Below are 21,107 nucleotides of genomic sequence, written 5' to 3' on the forward strand. Positions count from 1 at the left end.
ACATATGACAAAGTTAATTTCCTGTTTGTTTCCCAAGTACAGAATAGCTTTGTTTGCAGTCCTCAAATGGGTAATCATGGACCACTTCAAACCCAGCCTGTCCACCTTGTTGGAGCCCTTCCACTGTTCACATCGTTCCAAGCGGTCCACAGATGACGCCATATCGTTTGGCCTCCATAATGTTCTATACCACCTGGACAATGGTAGCGTGTATGCCAGAATACCGCTCACTGACGTCAGTAAAGCCTTCAACACAATCATCCCACAGACAGAGAAGCTCTCCGTGCTCTGTCTCCACACCTCCCTCTGCAGCTGGATTCTGGGAATCAGACCAGCTTCACCCAGTACGGAAACAAGGACAGCTGAGGTTGTCATTAGGGTGTCTGTCCTGTCCGTCCAGTAGAGACATGTTTCTAAAAAGCATCCAGCATTTTAAAGGCTTCTTCCCACTCCTCTCACACTGTGTTTAACCTGCCATCTGGCAGGAGATACCACCACCACTGCTGCTGCTTCTCCTTCCATGATGTCATCATGACTGATGGACACCTTTCAGCCACCCAGCACACACCCCAGCTGACATAAACACACAAACATTATTTTTAGGGCTGGGACTGTAACACATTAATTAAGATTAATCAATTACACAAAAATTAACGTCTTAAAAAAATTGACGCATTTTAATCACACTTATTTTTGCACCGCGGAACGTTTCTCACTGGATGAGTTTCAGGCGGACCGATTATACTGGAGCACCAACTAGCGTTCATGAGTTGAGACAACAACAAACCACAGTGAACATGAAGGAAGAAGCTGATGAGACGCTTTGGTTGGCCCCGTGGATGATGGGACATTTTGTTACAAAAAACCAACGGATGGAAGCGTTGATAAGAGCATGGTTGTGTTGCTATGCAACAAGGAATTCACATATCACCGCAGCACATCGAGCCTCAAGTATCACCTCAATGCAAAACATATAGCAGCTAGCGGCTAGTGTGGTAGCTAGCGTGGATTGTGTTTTACTTAAAAAAACCAAAGTATTATAGTTTACAGAAGGTCTACCTACCTATAGGCTACCTGAATTTCTGAAATGTGCTATATTTCTAAATATGCTTTTGCTACACTTAATGGCAAAAATTGCACTGCTCTGTTGGACTTGAACAAAAATAAACAATATTTTTGTTGCTTAAGCTTATGTATTCAGTCATTATTCAATGGTATACTAAAAATCCATGTGAAAAAAATTACATCTCACTGTTCTCAGGTCAAATATTTATATGCGATTAAAATGCGATTAATTTCGATTAATTAATTACAAAGCCTCTAATTAATTAGACTCTTTTTTTTAATCGAGTCCCAGCCCTAATCATTTTATATTCTACTTTGTACATAGGCATATCTGTTTTCATTACCATGTCATCATATGCTGATGATTTGTCACTGCCCTCTGTGTCTGATACTGAAGGTTTTTGTTACATTGTTGGTCAGTCCCTAATGAAGAGCTGCAATGTTAAACTGCACCATTCAGTTTCAGACAGTCACAAATTGTCTTCCCTCTAAAGATTGTTTGTACCGCATCTTAAAATGTCCCACATTTATTTAGTCAGCAGCAGCCTCTGTAGCTGTAGTGGTTATGGAGTTACTCCACAGAGCCTAAAATCAAAGGGGGTATAAAGGTATAAAGAGCAATAAAGTCCACTTCAGCTGTTCAGGAGGTGATTGGTGGGGCAAAAAAAAGTACTTTGACCCAGGATACCGCTATTCCTTGCTCATGTGAAAGCCAAAGGTCAATGCTGTTATTTGAAATTACATACCGTGTGGCGCTTTTAAAAAAAACTTAATAATTTTATATCCAGTAGTTCCAACCATTTATTTTACTTTTTTAACAGTCTTTTGTAATGCCTAACAAATGCGAAAAAATATAATTAAAATGCTGAATGTTACTTATGTGGAGGTGGTAGTTTTGTAAATGCTCATGTGGGTTGTATTTGAGGATATCAACAAACAACATATGTGGTCTTGTGATTTAGAGGACTTTTTGACTCTGAAGGTTGAATCTTACTGGTCAACCTGTAAATGCTGTCACACTTGGTCTGCAAATGTGCAATCTGTGGCAGAATCTGAGAATGTTTTCAGAAGTTCAAAAAACAAGACAAAAAGCTTCCAGGCAGCTGTCATTTACATGTGAAGTTTACCACATCACACTTTGCATGTGAGGGATCAGGACTTGTTTGCCCTGAACACTGTAATATTTCACACATTAATGTACTATGTCATGACACAAAAACACACCGCAGGCTGCTGCTGTGCAGTGGCGACCTTTCTCCTGTACAGTGGTGACCTTTGTTCAAGTGTTTGCTGCAGGCTGTTGTTTGTGATGCTGCTGTCCAACTGTGAATTCCTGGCCTCAGTGGCTGCTATCAGGATACTGTCTGGATTACTGTCTCACCAAGAAAAACATCATCTATCTTTTCAGGAAATGCCCCCAAAACAATAGATGCTTATGTTCAAGTGACAAAGTCATCTTGTAATTATGACTCCAGTGTGTCCTGAGCAAAGCAGGAAATTATTATATATATATATAATAATTATTATCGAACCAAAAAGTCTGCAAAGGGACAGCAAAACACTGCACTGGACACAGGAGACCACTGTTCATTTTCTGTTTCCTACCAACAGGAATTTGTTTAATACTCAAAGATAAATTATGTTTTCCTGCTGATATGGGTCAGATTTGAGCAGATGTGGCATTCTTAAGGACAGGTACAAACTACTTCCTCAAAAAATGTCTCTTCGTTTTCTGTTTAGAGGAAAATATGGTCTTCATGTGTTAATTTTAAAGAGTTTTTTATTTATTTTTTACCATTTTTTTCAATTAACACATAAAATAAAGGCAAACTTTAGCACGAAATGTGTGTAACAAATGGTATCAACTCACAATTTGACACTCAGTGCCTAGCTGAATCTTAAATTAATTTTCAGGTTGTAAGCTTTCAGACAACTACTCTGTTGTATCTACTATTGACCTGCTATCTCCCCCTAAAAATGGGTTGTTTCCTTATCTGAATTGATGGTCTCAGTAAGAACAGGGGGTGTCCTCTGCTGTAGAAATAGATATAGGGCTATTTAAATAAAAATGACCTAGTCTGAAAGCTAAAATTAAGGATTTAAATCCATCTTTGACCAATTCTTAATTGTTATAACAGACATATTCGTGAAAATCTGAGACAGGAATAGTTCATTTGAAGCAGTGTGATCCATTGGTCACTTGCATCAAGTCAAATAAACATGACTACACAAATACATTTTAATTTGTGTCATAGCAACAAGAAGTTCAGACACTGCTGTGACAAAATTAGTTGTAAATGTGAAAATTTTCACAGAGCTTTGAAAATAATTATTTTCATTATTTTCTCTTGAGTTACTACAGCAACTGAGACACACTGAACTGAACTGGTATAATATAGGTTGGTAAGTAAAACTTTTTTCATCCAACTCAGCACTAATTATCACATACTGTGTATATATAACGTATGTTTTATGACACATTGATACCACCAGGGCCAGTAACCATTTTAAACATTTATCCCACTCATTGAAATCACCCTGCACATAACTGCAGAAGCCAGGGTGTGAGTTCTCAGAGTAAACTCCCTGCAGCTTCCCTCTTCCTGCATAGCCTGTGGGTAAATAAAAACATACTCCTTGTTAGAGGACTTTCCATTTTCTCTGGAGGACCACTGTTTTGTTCGTAGAAACCTGCAGCAAGGGATTCACTCAGAAATCAACACGATTAAAATAAATACATTTTTCAAAGAAGGTTAACTTTATCTCTTTGTTGCCAGTGACAACATAATGCCAGTTTTACCTTCCACCATCCATGCCTTCCAGGGGTGAGAACAGCTTCCTGTTTATAATCTCAAAACATGACGTTATCCTAAAATGGTAAAACTGTTCTGGTTCTGGTTACTGAACTGGTTCTGTCCAGGATTCTCATGTCAATGGAGCTTTCTAGCGAACCTGCCCACATTTCTTCCAGTTTTGAGTGGAACCATTGTAACCCATGATGCATCATTAATGAGAGGTATGACTCCCCTTGAGATGTAAAGACGAGCTCAACGTTGATTCTGTTTACAGGCGTTTATTTAGCCTTGAAAACTCATTGGCTGCATCGAGGAGATCAAAATAACCTTCATTGAAAGTCGGCACCATCAGGAAACCAACAACAAAAGTACTTGCAAAACATAGAAAAACTCCTTTTTCTCTGTTGCTCTTCTGCATCTGCGTGCGTCAATCAAAACAACCCTCCAAGAAGAGGCTATGCATTACCTTTTAATATTAATTCTACAAATAGGAACTTGACTATTTATTAATTTCCTTAAATGTATTAACTTATTTATTACTAACTTATTTATTATTATGAAGTTATTAAATTAATTGAAATTATTTATTGTTTATTAAAACTGCTTCTGCAGGCAGTTACAAAAGGTGTTGCCCAATGAACAGAAGTAAACAGTAGGATGGCAGATCACATTGATTATCTGCAGGCTTTTGTTCTGTTAATACAGATTTGTTTGTAGCCACACACAGAGCCTGGACCAACTATTAATGATAGAAAGAGCTAAGTGCAAGACTCCATCCTGTCTTTCCAACCTGTAGAGTATTATGTGCCCACTGATATCATCACAGTATGCACTTTAGTTCAAGACATGTTTTGATTCCAGCGAGGGAACCATCTTTTCAGGTTTCAACCAATTTATTTTTGGTATTTTTGGGATGCTCTAAACAGGTGAAAACGAGGTACACTAACTGAAGCATTACCTGTTCAGTGTTGTTGGAACTGTGGTATCTGAAACCATTATGGTGTTTATGTGAGCAGTACGTGTGAAACAGGTAAAGTGCTCAGCTGGAAAGTAGTCGAACCTACGGAGGAGGACTGGGGCAGAGAAAAAAGTTGAAATGAAATGATAAAGTTGGAAAGATATTCACAAATTAATTTTTCCTCTGTCATTAAACTGAGTAATTAGAGGAACATTGTTTTCTATTCAAACAGTTAGGTCGATTGCACGCTCCAACCTGATTTTTATCAGTCATAAAATGAGCAAAAACCACAATATTTAAGGGTGTAGTAGCCCCCGACACATAAATGAGCTGTCCTTGGTAGTAGGTTACTACAACTGTTGTTTTGGGAGAATCTGGTTTTATGTAATTTATATCTAATATATTTACATATGACATATATTAGACATATTGAGGAAAATCAGGTTGTAGCAGCCCACTTTACCCAACTCAAAAAATGAGAGGTTCCACACTAATACACACTTGCAAATACAGTAAATCTGGTGATGCCAGTCTAGTGATCCTTATGAGAAAGTTGTATTATAATATTATAGATCACTGTATTTAAACACTCTAGTTCAACAAGTCTTTGAGTCTTTTTATTCTCTCAGAGATGCATGTTCTAAATTATACTGCACTGCAACATTAAGGTGAAAATAAAATAGGTATAAATGTTGACTGCTGGCAGCAGTAAACACAAGCACATAAAAGTTTGTGTAAATGATTCTTAATACTGTTTTACTGGCAACTCCTTCTGGGGAAACAATAGAGTGCCTTAAGCATTTCCTTAACTACTGGATCACTGAGCTCATTTATGTCATGATTGGAACACAATTTGATTTGCCTGGTTTTGATTTGCATTGCAGTCTCTATAAAACATTCCCATTGACATACTGCTGAGCCCTCAGTAGGAGCCTTGCATGCACCCAGTACACCCTGGACAGGCTGCCAGACAACTCTTAGTGATCCACAACACAACAGAATACATTATTAGAACCTTAATGCCACGATTAAGAGCATGAATCCACTAGTGCGTTGATAAAAACATCAATATGCCCTGACGTCTGTCACAGCATGATAAACACAGCGAGACCTGTGAAATGATGAGGCCACATTATTGCTTGCTTTGAGAAAGTGATTGCACTTTGATGCGTGGGGAGGTTAGGGGGAAGGGTGGTGCCAAGTGGCCCAGCACCATTATTTAGCACTACATTACCTCCCATCCCATCCCTATTAGCAGGTACAGATGGTGCTCCTTGGGCCACTTAAAGGTGCTCACAGCTGGCAGACCTGAACTACGTCTGGACTTTGGCCATTCACATGGCAGAGCAGATGGAAGGAGGGTCCATTAGTGCACAAGAGTGTACAAGCATGATCATACACACATCTCTGTAGGTGTACATGTGTGTTACACTGCAAATGCTGGAGGGGTTAGTGTAAGCGCCAATAAGGGCCAGTCCATCAATAATAATTTAAGTTAAAAACAGTTAAAAATTAATGATAATAATTTCATTGTATTTCATGCAATGCTAAGAGTATGTTAGTTTAAAATATACAATTAGAAATGTTTAAAGTGTTAAAAATGTTTATATGCCTTTAAATTTTGCATTGTGATGTCACTATATAGTGGTAACTATGGTAACTGACTGTGTATCTTAAGTTTCGTTTTTAGTCAGAACATGGTGGAAGCAACACAGTCTTTTGACCGTGCGTCAGGCTTGTAATTTACTTTGTTGTTTTTAAGTAAACATTTTAAAAGACAAAGAAGTTGTCATGTCTCGTCCCTCGCGTGGAAAAAGAGTGTTTTTATCGACTGACTATAGAAGTGGCGCAGTTAAGAAGGAAAACCAAACGGAGTGCCGCTACAGTTAGAATTGATATACGTGGAGAATAAAACTGAAGATACATGTCAGCAGTTTGGAAATACAATAGAATCATTTTGCACATGCTAGTCTGGTTCAATATGAGTATGCATCATACAGTTATTCTATAATAATCTACTTTTTTCCCTGGTAGTGGCACCCTTACTGTGATATCTACACTGAAGAAAAAAAACAATGATATCAATAAAATTACAAATAAATCCAAATTAAGAAGAATGTGCACAAAAGTGCAGCATGCATCCATGAAACTGGGTGTAATGGTTCGTTTTTGTTTTTTGACAAAGTAAATGTCTTCTGAATGTGGATGTTGATAGAGGAGCCTGAGGTTTTTTATACTGGATCAGTTGTTTTTAGCCACATACAGTAGCTAATGCCATGGGCAGACCATGAGGCAATAGGCCCTGGGCACAGAGACAAAGGCCTCACCACTTCTGCTATAGGAGCAAGACACACTTTATAGTTGTTTAGCCTCATTGTTGTGTTGTGTCTCTCTGTAGTTGTTTTTTTTTGTCTTTTTGTGGTCATTTTTTGTCTCTTTGTCGTTGTATTGTGTCTCTTTGCAGCTTTTTGTTACTTACTGTCTTTTTGTAGTTATTGTTTGCCTGTTGTTGTGCCTGTAGCACCTTTTTCGTTTTAATTTTGCCTCCCTTTTTGGTCATTTTTGTTTCCATTTGTAGTAGTTTTGCATCTTGTTAAGTTGTTCTGCGTCTCTTTGAGGTTGGTATTGAGTCATGTACTCTATTTTAGGTTGTGATGGTTCATTTCTTTCTGTTTTTATCCTTCTGTAAACCATTTTGTAGCCTAGGTTTTGAAAGGTGGCATTCTGCATTTAAAGGCCAGGAGGGCCCCTGACGCTTTGGGCCCCTGGTCATGTGCCCATTTGGCACGTTCAGTAAACCCTCCATGCCTTACATCAGTTGTGTGCTGGATTTCACTTCACACTGCAAAAAGCCACCTCTCAAAAAGAAGAAAAAAAGTACAAAAATTAGGTGTATTTTGCTTAAAAATAGCAAAATTATCTGCCAATGGAACAAGAAAACTTGGCTTGTCAAGACTTTCCAAAACAAGTAAAAATATCAAATCTTAACAAATCCAAAAATACCTTAGAATTAGTGTATTCTAACTAATAAAAAGTGATTTTTTTTTATTGTTGTTAAATTTTTCATGTCAAAGGTTTAAATATAAAGTGTCAATTTACAGCTATGTGCCAAAGTACTAGTTAATTACCTACACTACACAACAATACACACTTCTGTTGTTTCATTGATAATAAAACAATTGATTTCATCTGGCTGCCTGTTTTAAGTATGTGAAGAGGTAAAATTATGTCAAAGTTATGATTTCTTAGTTGAGCTTGAAATAAGAAATGATTTAAGTGTTGATGAAACACTTTTGTAACTTTTAATATTCTAGTTTCAGGCATGTATTTACTCAGTATAGGTCAAAAAATCTCAGTAACAAGCTGTAATATCTGATTTAGATAATTAAGGACCAAAACACTCAAAACAAGTGAAACAGTCTAACATAAAAGATGCTGACTAAGAAGAACTATCTTATCAGAAAGAAAATAAGCATATATCCCGTTGATCTAAGATATTTCATCTTACTTAGATTTCAGTTTTTGCAGTGCAGTTTTGTCCACCCAGTCTCTCACTCCCTTATTCCCTGTCTACCTATCGACAAATAGAGACACATATGATAAATGTGAAGCGCTGCAGGAATCCCTCACTCATATACAAATAATTTCACGATACATCTGAGTGCTGACATTGCCTCAGTCACGCCTCCTGGGTACCAGGTTTGGCCTGTCCCTTGTCTGCTTGAAGTGCAGCTGGCCCTCCCTAGCATGCCTGCCAAGCCACTGTCTCCAGGCAACAGGCTCAGAGGCCACCTGTCATTTTGGATCAATGGACACACCTGCACACCCACCTGTCCACAGTCTTGTCACACGGCGAGAACTCATCCTGGGTGGTTGATGACCTGATTCTGACTGAATGGATGGGTCTGAGTAGACTGATTTAGAGAGACGTGATTGAGGTTGACAGACCTGAGAGAGGCTTGTGTTTGGCTATGAATGTTTGGGTAATAATGACTGATGCTGCTTTTGCCTGCCTGCGTCTCGCACTGAGTTGACACATAAACCTCGCATTCGCAGAGAAGATTGTCAGACTCTCTCATCTCTTCATCATACAACTAGTCATCACAGAAATCTTCCTCTGTGTTTCTCAGCTTCACCACCTGCTGTTCTCACACAGACGCTCGCTGAGAGACTGTTCCGATTAAACACTTTAACAGTGACTGGACTCCGGCAGAAGCTTTCACTGTGTCATAATCATTAGTTCCATTTGGATTCATCCACTTAATGACGGACGATTGACAGCTCATGTTCATGGTAAGAGACTGGAAACACTTAATTATTCTTAATACTGACGGATAATTCCAGCAATCGTCTCATGAATGAATGCATCAGTGACCTCTGTGTAGACTAGAGTCATTTTGTTTTGTCCTCTGGATAGATTCTGCTTGAGTGCCAGTGTACAGATAGAGAAATGTGATCAAGGGCCTAAGGGAATATAACTAGAAAAATGTCATAAGCTGTTCATTTAAAGTTGTATATGTGTGTAGCCTGCAGCCAAATTAGAATTATTATTCACCCACACCATGGTACAAGAGATTAAAAAGTTATATAGATGATATTGTCCTGTAGTTTAATCTTTGATATTGTTGCCTGGATGCCCTGTTTCAGCTAATTATACTAAAATGACAGTTAAAGACGGTCTCTGAGCAGGGTTTGCAGAGTGGAGGAAGTTGTTCCAGCTCGCTAACTGTTAACTTTCAAGGGCCCTCGATTCCTGCTTAGACAAATTGCATTCATACAGTGGCTTGAAAAAGTAACGCTTTGTATTAAGGTCCTTGTAATAACCATTAATTAACAAGTAATAAGGCCCTTGTAAGTCCGTACAAGATGCTTATTAACATTATTGTGTGTTTATAAGCTTATATAAGTGTTAACAATGGTATTATAATATAGCTAATAGCAGGCTATAAGAGATTTATAAGCACTAATAAGAAACTTGTTAACAGTTTGCAAATGCTTAAGAACATTAATAAAAGCCTCATTAGTATCTTATAATTGTTCATAATAGCATTACAAACACCCATGACCCACCCATTATGTCTTTGCCATGCCTTTATTAATCTTATTTTGTTTGCTTATTGATATTAAAATATACTTTATTGCTCATCTATTATGAGTTAACTATAAGTTAACTATGCTTTTTGCAACTACCGGATCTAAAGCGAGAACAATGCCTTAGTACTTGTTAATTAATGGTTATTAAGGACCTTATTATCCATCCCTCTTGGATGTTTCACCCTTTTGTTGCTTTTAAACATAGAGAATTTGCAAAAAATACACCTCTTTAATATCAAAGTGAAAACAGATTTTTACAAAATAGTATCAATTAATTAGAAATATATAAGGTAAAATAAATGATTGCATAAGTATTCATACCCTTTAAAGAAACTGACCTAATTCAATAGAGTTCCAGCTAGTTGATGCAGCAGAGTCACAGTTAGTGAAATGGAGTTCAGTTAAACCAGTCGTCCTCACAATCTAAGTGACCGGCACACACAGAGCCACACTGCTGACCCCAGTGACCACAGCCAGGAATCCATTTTTTTCAACACAGTCTTCAGTTTAATAATTGTCTAAGACTGCTGGGTCTGTATAGAGAGATATTTCTACCTTTGGAGGACAAAGTAAAATATTTCAATCTTATCAAGGCCTCTTGAGACACGACGAGATGATATTCTTTTTCATTTCCTTTTTCCTCTTTTTCTGTAGATAAAGTTCTCTTTGTAAAGAAGGTAAAATACATACAAAAGTATCTGGAAATACTTTTTTGTATAAGCCTCCTTAGCTCACAATTAGACGGAGCGACAGGAAAGTTGTTAGAGTAGTTCAGAGATAGAACAGTGTATTTCTGTCTGACCTGTGACTGCCAACTTACTTTACTTGAACTGCATCTATACTGTACTGATCTAGGTATTTAATTAACCGTATTATCCTAATATTGTTTGATTTATTCCATATGCAATTCAAGTTGAGCCATATAGAAATGTGAATCATACATTTTTTCTTATTATCATTTATTCATATCACAAAATCACACTGTGATCCCCTAAGAGGTTAACAACCAGTGGGTGTTTAATTATTTCATAATAAAAGTCTTTGAGAGCTTGTCATTGTGTGTTTCACACTGCAAGCATGTACAGTATAGCAGGACTGTAATTATGGATGTATAATGTTGGTGCCCTTTGGGAATTGGCTGTTTCGAGTTTATTCAGTCCAATTAGTGGGGTTTGCTATTTTGCCTCCGGAATGTATTGAGGAGCTGTCTTCTGTGCCATAATTGTATCTACAAGCTGTTACTGGGGATGCATTGATGTAGTTCTGTACAATTTGCTAAACGTTCAATATGCATTTCAATTACACAAATTTACTCAGTTAAATTTGTTTTTTTCTCATTCTGTGGACCCCTGGAAGAATTGGCTTTGGAGAGATACCAACACTGAGATAGAGTTGGAGAGAAAGAGTGTGAAAGAAGAAAAAGGTAGCATATTTTTAGGTCACATGTCACAACCGATCCCCCTAGTCTAAATTCAATACAAAGAAATTGTATTGAAATGCTAATCTGCTTGCAGTGCAAGATGTCAGCCTATTTCGACTTGTTTCCTACTCTGTGTCACAGTAAAAATCTGTACAAAATCACCCGACAAGGAAAACACTTAATTACCTTACTTTGTCAGTGTCGAAGCCTCCCTTATTCCGAATTCAGCACAATGTGAGTGGGCAGCAGAATGCATATTGATTTTGTGGATCACAAAGAGGTATGTGTGACTGTTGCAATTTCCACCCTCAGCCAGCATACCCACACTCCCATCACAATTTAGGTCTGATTATGCCTTCATGCTTCTGTAATTTAAATATTTACCGGGCACCCCGTCAACATCCGCGATCCTCCACCGTTCATTTGCATTTTGATAAGGAGGCCAATAGGCCAGAGAGGTTTGGAATAAATACAGTGTGTCATCAGCATGTGCTCACTCAGAGCTGAAATTAGCATGGACCTTTTGGCCACCGTTCTCGCAACAGAAGTGCCTCTTTTAAATTGGCCATGAGGGGTCATGATACCCATGGGACGACAAAATAGACTCATGTTTAGAATGTGCAAGATCCTTCCAGGATTGAGTCTGGCAGCAAGAACGAAGCAGTTTTCTTTTCTGCGAGGTGGTAATGGCAAAGATTACAGACTGTAATGTAATTTCATACAAAAACAGAAGCTTTTTGTTGGAGACATTAAAAACAGGGTAGTTTAAATTTTAAATTTTAACATTCTGCATTCTGTTCCCTCTCTAAGCAATGTACTAGTGATGAGCAAGTGCATCATTATCTGTTTATCCAGAATCAGAAGTTAATCAGAAGTTGCTGAACATGCTGAATGCTGAATATTTTTTGAGAACAATTTACATAACGCAGCTACCACTGCTCACATTTATACTTTAAAATTTAAAATGTTCATTATCTGTACCAGATACTCGTTTCATTCAAGTACTCAACTCAGCCCTACAATCTACTTATCTTGAGCTTAAAACTGCATGTCACTTTAATTAAAAATGTTAAAAAGTTCACAACTCTTCCCAATCTTGAAACAAAGATGTCCAGATACGGTATGGGCTGATGTAGGGTTTAATCTTTGTTAATGTAAAAATTTTGAAAGACCCTTTAAGGCAATGTATGAAATTAGGGTGTCACTTGTGCAGTTCCCCTTTCCTGGATTTATGGAGCCTTTTAGCATAATTCAACTGATTCTTTTGGTTCCATGGTACTTTTTTTTTTTTTTCACCTGATGCAACCACTACTTGGTTAAATTTATGATAGTGCTCGGAAGTGTTGGGGTTACTTCTGAACGTAACTAGTTGAAGCAGTAACAGGTGACAGGGGACACAAAATATGGTCCCCTGGGTCAAAGTCCTTTATTTGACCCATCAACCCTCCTTACACAGACTTTCTCAGTCTTTATACTACATCGCCTCGCTTCCTGCTTTAGTCATGACATAATTCCTACAGCCACTAGAGGTCACCACCTAAAAAAAATGTCAGTATGGTTTGTTATAATCTGTGCTTCCTGGCTTAGAATTACGTGGGTTATTTTATAATTAGAGTACTCTACTTTTCAGATGTATAAATAGAGTAACTGGGAAAAGACTGAATAGGTTAGGTAAGCAACTTTCTGGTGAATGTAATGACGCATTTAGCTGCTGAAGAGCCAGACACTTTTCTCAGCTTCTCAGAGTTGGTGGAGAACAAAAACAAAGCTAAAAGGTGAGCGAATTTTGGAATTATCAGGTGGCTTGAAACATAATTATAAATGACTGCTAATGCTAAATAAAAATAAAGTTAACATGTTCACCATATGAGCTTTATAGGGCGATATTTACAACCTGAGATAAAGTTGTTTTCAACGTAATGTCTATAAAAGACCACATTTTTTTTTGCAACTTTAAATCAATCGTTAACAAACCATTTAAGTTTTTAGATTTCAAAGAAGAAACACTATAGAGCTGTATACTCTTATATTTATACAGCCCCCTATTCCAAGCAGCCATTGATTTTCTATTAATTTCTGTATAGTATAGAAAGCTATTAGCTGACCATTAAAGCTTGCTTGAATTGTGGCATCTATTAACACATGAAGTTTGCGTTAATGTGACTTGGAAGACTAGAAGAGCATGCAGGCAGTGATTTCAACAGTGGCCTTCATAAATTTTCCTGGAAAGAATGAAAAAAACAACCTCATACCAGACAGTTTGCTGCCTCTAAACCCTTTCATACACTGTCACCTGCTGTCTGTGGCCAATCAGGGAGGATCCCTTGTATATGTGCCACATTGACGCAGATGGCCTGTCAAAAGACATAATCCAAACATACATATTTTCAGTTAAGTAAAGTAAGTAAATCGAGTAAAAATCTCCTTTTTTGAACTGAATAATATCGATTGACTTGAATGGGAATGTCAATTCTATTCATTCAGTTTCTATGAGGAGGACCTTTCCTCTCAGCATACATACCAACGGCTCAAGGAAAAGATATATCAGGATTATAAATATATATATATATATATATATATATATATATATATATATATATATATATATATATATATATATAGGGATTAAATAGGGTCCATGACGATAATGCAGAGCAAAGAATGCTGTATCATGCAACAACAGTGGGACTTTATGAAAACGAAAAAGTCTAATTACTGTTTTTTGCACAAAACGCATGTAAATCAATGGCTACCTACCATTGTTGGAAAAACACTACTAGCACTAAATTGGGAAATAATACTGTGGACATGATACACTGCTTTTTATGTTATTAAAACCAATGAATGAAGCTTATTAAAAACAGTTTATACCAGGAATGAATTGAGTTGCATTCAGATGAATGGGATTTAATGGCAATACATTGCAAAGTCTTATTAAATCTACAGTAATCGAAAAAATATTAGCCCACCCTTGTTTTCTTTATTTTATTGTTAATTTTAATTCTTGGTACAACTAAAGGTACATTTGTTTGGACGGCTATAGATAACAACAAATATAGCTCATAGGAATTTAATTCAAGAGTTGATATGTAGAAATTTTCCATGGTTGTTTTGGTAATGATTTTGGTTATTATCAAGAAAACCATGGAAAATGTCTAGATATCATCTCTTAAAATAAACTCTCATCAGCTGTTGTTGTTGTTATCATTATATCCATACAAATAAGTTGTTCCAGGAATTAAAATGAAAAAGAAAATGAAGAAAAACAAGGGTGGTCTAATAATTTTTTTCCATGACTGTATCAGCAGTCAGATAGAAGCAATATCCTCTCAATTAGCATTAGCCAACCAAAAGATACCAGAGGTTTTGACTCCCCTAAAATAAACATTTGGCATTGACAGCCCTCACCAGTCATTACATGTGTGAATGAGGTACCAATTGCCTTGTAGCTCTCATCCAATAATTATTGAGTGGTAGTCAAATCTAATCTGGCAAGTGTTTCTCTCAGTTGCTTTAAAGCGCTAAGGAAAACCAAAGAAAATTAGGAACTGGCTACCACTGGCAATGACTTTCTACTGCAGTTCAATGTACCATCCAAATATTATTGAACTGTTTAACAATATTAAAGATATAATCTGGCACCATAAATCTTTGTGAGTGGGTTAGGATGGAGGACATATTGAATGAGAGATAAAGATTTAATGAAAGGAAAGATAGGAAAGGGTCAAGTTATTGTCACTGACACGTTCATATTGATTAACTGTGCGGCCTGCAGGGTTTTCAGTGCAGTGTGGCAGCGAGCACGCTAACTAAGCTGCATGGATTACTTTAAGGCACTGACATAAACATTCTGCTGCACTTCCCAGGGTGCCTCTAGTCCCTTTTGAGCTTGATGCAAAGAGACAGTGACACTTTGAGGATGCCAGTGGGAACACTGACAGAGCTTTGAATACACAAACACTCTTGCTGGGAGCTACGTGTGGAGTGCCAAGTCATAAGCATTCCCAACATGTGGATGTTTTACACTGAGGTATATCTATAGCAATACTGATGCCTGGCCAAAAAGCTGCCCATAGCCTCTTTTTAGTAAGAATTGTGGTGAGGTGAATCTCAGTTTAAAGCTATCACTCCCTCACTAACCCTCTAAGGGCACTTTCACAACCCCAGTCCGTTTGGTTAAGTCCAAATCAGAGTGAAATTGATACATTTGGTTGGTTTTGTACCTAGTCCGGTTTACTTTCACAGTGCAGAAATGTAGGCAGACCAAATAAAAAAAAGATTTGAAGAGGGGCGTGTACAAAGGTGGAGGGCTGGAAATCTATTCGCACATCCATTCACATAATTTCTTATTGGTTGAAAAGTTGGCGGTGAAAAAATGTCAACAAAGCCGAGTACCTTTGAGTCAACCGGTCATAATCTGCTCTGGTGTTCTGACCAAACTGATGTAGAGAGAAAGGCTCAGAACGAGCTCCTGTTGAGGCTCCGGGGCGTCAATAATGTGTTGATCCATTATTTCCACAGACGATGTGCTGCGATCAGACAGCTGTATAGTCAGAGAGGGCCCTGATGCTCCTACCACGATCTGCTTCTACCACAAAGGTAAATATTAAGCTATTTTGAGGAATATGTTGATCTGCAGTGACCAATGAGCTCTAGATCAGTGGTAGTCTACAGAGTGAAACTGAAGGACATGAATTTAATCTTTATAATATTATCTAGATCACTCTTGTTTCTCTTCAGATCGTATAAATCTTTCACTTTTTATAATATTATCTGTGTACATCTCACCGGACAGGTCGCCCACAATCCACTGCGTTTTGGCTGATTTCCTGAAATTTGGTCAGATTCTGGTCGGATTGTGTTCACAGTGCGATCAAACTGCACTAGGGTCCGTTTGGAAACGAACTGAGACCCTCTCTACAAGTGGTCTTAGGCTGGTTGTTTTGGTGTGCACATGAGTATGATTGGAGCGTTCACAAGCAAGCAAACAAACCATAACAAGGATTTAACCGCAACAGAGTTAAATTAAAACGGACTAAACTTTGGGTTAGCGCCCTAAGAAGTAGAATTAGCAGTGGTTTTGTGCCAAGGTGTCCAAGTATTAGTAAAAAAGCAAAAAAAGAAAAAGAAATGGGGATTCAAAGTGTTAGTGGCTACTGCAATCAGTCCTCATCTCCATACAGGCTGGCCATAAGGTTATCCCTTGCTAAACTAATGATTGGGCTTCAGTAGGATTTTGAGGTGTTGGTGATATTTCCTTACATAAAGTAAAAGGACAAGTATTGGCTTTCATTTTCTGTGTTTTCAAAAAGGTTTCACTGGTTCATTGGTGAGCTCTAAAATCAGCATTCTACCAGGCTGTTGTTGTAAAGAGGGAGCTGAACTGGAAAATAAAGCTCTCAGTTTACCAGTCTATCTATGTTCAGACCCTCAACTATGGTCATGAGGGGAGTGAGAGAAAGAATGTGATCACGGACACAGGTTCGAAATAAGTTTCTTAAGTGGTGTGGCTGGGCTAAGCCTTATAAATAGAGAGAGGAGCTCAGGCATCTAGAGGGAGCTCAGGCTAGAGCCGGTCAAGGGGGTTTGGGCATCTGATCCAGATGCCTTGTGGGCACCTCCCGTTATAGGTGCTTAACTGGTGAAAGGCCCCGGGTCAGCCCAGGACACACTGGTGGGATTATATATTTGGCCTGGGAATGCCTCTGGGTCCCCCGGAAGGAGCAAAAAAATGTTACTGGTGAGAGAAATGTCTGGAATCCTCTGCTGAGCCTGCTTCCCTCATGACCAAACCCCAGATAAGTAGATGGATGGATGGATGGAAAGCCTTAAAGCATGGATTTGGCAACAGATTTTTGGTTTTCTAACCACTATTATCTGCAATAGTGGTTGAATTCCGAAAGTGTATATAAACACGTCAGGATTCAACTGTTATAACAAGACATTTTCAATTGTAGCTTCTTGCAACTGGTATACTGTATATCACACTCTCTCAAACTATAAATTAGTCATGTGGCACCAGATTTCCAGAAAATCAATGTCAAAGAAAAATATTGTCAATACGTCTCCTCTGGCCCAAACACGTTAGCTCTGATTTATCAATAAGTAAATACAGATTCTATCTTTGAGGCTGTAAAATAAGGCATATGTGCATCAGGGTATTCTGTGTGTGTGCACTCAAGTGAGCATGCCTGGGGAGAGTAAGCTTCAAAGGAGTTGACATTGTCAGTAAATAACTCATGAACACACTAAATGGGTCGAGGATAGGGGAGTCACAATGGCAGTGTCCTTTATGAAAAATCCAGTGGCTACAAGTGTGTGATTTTGATGCTGGAGGGAAAGACCTTGGAGGTTCCAGTATGAACCCCTCACACAGGATGAACTTTTAGTCAGGGAAATCTGTCTTCACTTGTTTGAGATGAAGAGTGTGGCTCCGCTGCACAACAGAATGAAGTAAGTGGTAGCATGCACGCTGAAATACTTTAGCAGACCGCTGTTAAACGGGATATTCTAGTCTACTAGAAAAGGTTCAGGCCTTGGATATGATAACAGAAATATTTACATTGAAACCTTTGTGAGATCAAAGACATCTTTTTCAAGGCCAAAACATTCAGCGTTATTGTATCTATAAACAATATTTTTTAAGCCATTTGACGATAGAATGCCTGTGCATCATTTAGGAAAAGCCTGATAGTTCTCAGGAAAAAAATCATCCTATATCCTATTTTCACCTCAATTGTCACCCTTCTGAAACCATAACATAACAAATGACTGAATTAGTCCGGATGGTTTCTGGATTGTGTATATGTGTGTGTGTGTGTGTGTGTGTGCGTGTGTGTGTGTATATATATATATATATATATATTCTTTTATCCTTTTTATAATGAGACTGTTGTGCTTTTAACCTGTGGCACTTTGAGATTTCCTTTATTGTAAAGTGCATTATCAATAAAATGCATTATTATTATTATTATTATTATTATTATTATTATTATTATTATTGTCTATTTTTGTCATACTACACTGGAAAAGAGTTCACAGAATGAATGATTTGCAGATGCAGTTGACTTTATCCAATAATAGTCAGGTCTGCTCTGATTGCAAATCAAAGATCCCCAACAATCCAAAGTAAATGTGATATTCAACACTATGGAAAAATATTTACTCAATTAAATTTGATTTCTTTACAGAATATCGTAGTTAAAAACCTGTATATGTGGTGATGTTTCCCTAGTAAAATAACTTTTGCTTCATTGATGTGCCGGTCCAGTCAGAGAGACTGAAGGTTAATGACATAAAGTTGAAGTTATCTTAAAAACCTAAAAGATTTGCGGCTTTTGAGAAAAAATTTGGACAAAAGAAAAATATGCACTTCCACTCTGAATAGAAAGCAATTAAGATGGACATCAGATGGCTGGAATGATGTGGTCAATATGATCTGGTCTGCAGCGTAGCACAGTCTCAGTGAAGACTGTCCTAGCCACAACATGAAAAAAATACTGCTCCAGTAATAAACAAGCCCACTATGGTTTATAATGGATATTTCGACAGCAGCCATGTGGGAAATTGGATCACTGAACTGCTCAAACTGCAGGACAGCCAACTAAAATTTTCTGTCATTCCCAATCCTTTGTTGTTGATTGTTCAGGCAATTAATCAGGTTTAATCTGTGCAGTGTCTGCCTGGCATGAGATACTTTTGTTGTTTTGTTCAGCCTCTTTATAAAGACTTATTACTTTTGAGCCCCTGCTAGCAGTGAGCCTTGAGGAACGGCAATTAGAGGTCTTCACGAGCCCTTCAGGACCCTAGGACCCCGACATCCGACCCAGGACCCGTACGGGGTTCTTAGGGTCAATCAGGTCTGGGTCAGGCCATTCTATTAATGCGGGTCTGTTTAAAATGATGTAATACCTGAGAGGATTCAAAACAACCGGCAGTGATCAGACAGCACTGATCATGATGGAAGCGCTGTGTGCATGTCTGTGAATTCTTAATTCTAACATTAAGGATGAGAAAGCACGGGCTAGGAAGTAAAGTGAAAAAACCACAAGGGCACAATTTTGGCAACTTTAAGGCGGAGGAGGGATTATGTGCTTAGCAAAGTTAAGCAACATTACCTCAAGCCTGTTCTCCTCTCAAAAAAACAGTCATGTTTATGGGCAGCGGAAAACTAGCTATACTTAAATATTTTACCATCCGCCACCATCTGGCTGACGTAGTAGTGATTGATAGTCAAGTGAAATTTAAAAAGGCGCATTCCCGCATTCGGTTGGAGGCTGGGGTGGACTTTCACCCAGAAAAGCGGGGTTTGCGTCCCGTATGCAAATAAAAATAAATGATGTTTAACTTCAGTTACCTGAATCCCGTTTTTGAACATAACTTACGTTTTTTTTTTTTTTTTACGTAACTTGCGGTAGTCACTTGACCTTTGTAACTACTTCACTTTCGGCATTTACGTATATTTAGTTTCTGTTTAACTGTCTTTTATAACGCCATACCAGCAAGTTTTTTTTCCCTAAACCTAGGTCAGTGGTTGTATAACATAAATTCACAGAAACTGCAGGTTTTTTTTACAACTGCGAGTGTGCGAAGTGTGAGCTGTTTTTAGAACTAGCCGCTGTACTGTGAGCCTTGAAACGCAAGCCGCGAGCTGCGATACGTACATACATGTTGTAATTTGTGATACTGAACACGTTGTTACATCAGGTAAGAGGCAACTTTTGATTTTGAGATCTTGTAAATTAATGTCAACTACAAACAATCGTCTATAAAATCGACTGTTTGCGTCCAACATGGCTCGGTTCTGCATGGGTTCGGGTTCCCAGATTTCACATGATAGATGGGTCAGGTTCAGTTCTGGGCAGTACATTTCCTTCTCTGGGGGGATCTGGCCCACACTTTTGGACCCGTGAAGAACTACCAGTACCAGTTGGTTGGTCCACTAGTTTGGCCTAGACTTGTATTTGATGGATTAAATGACATTCTTCAAGCACCACCATGAGGTTCACATTTGTGATTTTGATTGAAATGTCTTGACAACTTTTGTCCGCTGAGTCCTTCTCAATCTTCAAGAAGAGACTGAAGACCTTACTCTTTACTGAACACCTTCACTTTTGATCCACACTGACGACTACGACAAGTATCGCACTGACCACTCTTGCGACCATAAAGCACTTGTGTCCTAATGGACTCGAACTTAACTCACGGCACTTACTCTTGCTATGTTTCTTGACTTCATTCTTGCTTGTGTTGTATTACTCTCACTCTTGTACGTCGGTTTGGATAAAAGCATCTGCTAAATGACATTGTAGAATTGTAGATTGAAGTCTGGTACAGATATACAGAATTAACTTTTGCCTTCCACATAGCACCCTTTAAAGGGCCAAAGTTTAAACTAGCCAAATTCTTTGATTAGTTTTGTATCAATTTGGTCACAAACCAAACTCTTCTTTTTGTGATTAGTCCTGCTTAGCAAACGATGCTAAATGTGTGACTCACTATACCTGCTAAACAACGGCAGCTTAGAAATTTAGAGCACATTTAGAGCTTCTTATGTTAGCATTTAGCTCACATAGCTGAGTACACGAATAATCTTTTCTTCTTTTCTTTCACCATCACTTCTCCTTATATGCCCTGCTATAAAAACCTGATACTGTTTTTTATAAACAGAAGCCCCAGATGGCTAAAAGTAAACTGTGATCACAACACAGTAGGTGTGATGACAGCTAATAATAAAAAGGAAAATAGAACGGCTAATATGCTTGAAGCTGACAAC

Source organism: Centropristis striata, chromosome 10, assembly GCF_030273125.1.
Source record: "Centropristis striata isolate RG_2023a ecotype Rhode Island chromosome 10, C.striata_1.0, whole genome shotgun sequence".
Classification (NCBI taxonomy): Eukaryota; Metazoa; Chordata; class Actinopteri; order Perciformes; family Serranidae; genus Centropristis; species Centropristis striata.